Below are 897 nucleotides of genomic sequence, written 5' to 3' on the forward strand. Positions count from 1 at the left end.
GAGGGTCCCAAGTGAGGCATTCAGAAAACGATTTACGACGGAATGGCCTCGGATGTGGTTTTGGTTGTAAAATAGTGCTCTCGCATTTTGGAATGGCCCTAAAATGATTAATACTTCGCCAACAAGATCTGAACAGAGCATTAAACCGCCAGAGGCGAGACCAGGTAGACGCCACGAGCTTGCCACCACTGCTGCGCCACTGCTTCAACAACTTTGGAAATCAGATATGTATACCAGTATGAACCATTATGCCTGTGTGTCAGTGTTTTTCAATAATAATTTCGATGATAAAAATTCGTGTTTGAACTTTGAAACTGTCCTGTTCATGAAAAAAAGCAGGGTCCTACCCTAAACGTGCTGAAGGCCGAGTATCCTGTTTATGAAGAACCACTACGTAACTTCCAGAATGAGATTTTCACTCTGCAGCGGAGTGTGCGCTGATATGAAACTTCCTGGCAGATTAAAACTGTGTGCCCGACCGAGACTCGAACTCGGGACCTTTGCCTTTCGCGGGCAAATGCTCTACCAACTGAGCTACCGAAGCACGACTCACGCCCCGTCTCACAGCTTTACTTCTGCCAGTACCTCGTCTCCTACCTTCCAAACTTTACAGAAGCTCTCCTGCGAACCTTGCAGAACTAGCACTCCTGAAAGAAAGGATATTGTGGAGACATGGCTTAGTCACAGCCTGGGGGATGTTTCCAGAATGAGATTTTCACTCTGCAGCGGAGTGTGCGCTGATATGAAACTTCCTGGTAGATTAAAACTGTGTGCCCGACCGAGACTCGAACTCGGGACCTTTGCCTTTCGCGGGCAAGTGCTCTACCATCTTTTTTTTTTTTTTTTTTTTTTTTTTTTTTTTTTTTTTTACCGTAGCGGTCACGCGGTTCCAGACTG

General features: G+C 46.0%; 1 non-coding gene across 1 annotated transcript; it reads right to left on the reverse strand.

Moving 5' to 3' along the window:
• Window positions 1-470: 470 nt before the first annotated feature.
• Window positions 471-545, reverse strand: Trnas-cga (transfer RNA serine (anticodon CGA)). Its single transcript has one exon. It is a non-coding gene; the product is annotated as a tRNA-Ser (tRNA).
• Between the last annotated feature and the right edge of the window lie 352 nt (window positions 546-897).

Source organism: Schistocerca cancellata, chromosome 8 (assembly GCF_023864275.1).
Source record: "Schistocerca cancellata isolate TAMUIC-IGC-003103 chromosome 8, iqSchCanc2.1, whole genome shotgun sequence".
In the NCBI taxonomy this organism is placed as follows: domain Eukaryota; kingdom Metazoa; phylum Arthropoda; class Insecta; order Orthoptera; family Acrididae; genus Schistocerca; species Schistocerca cancellata.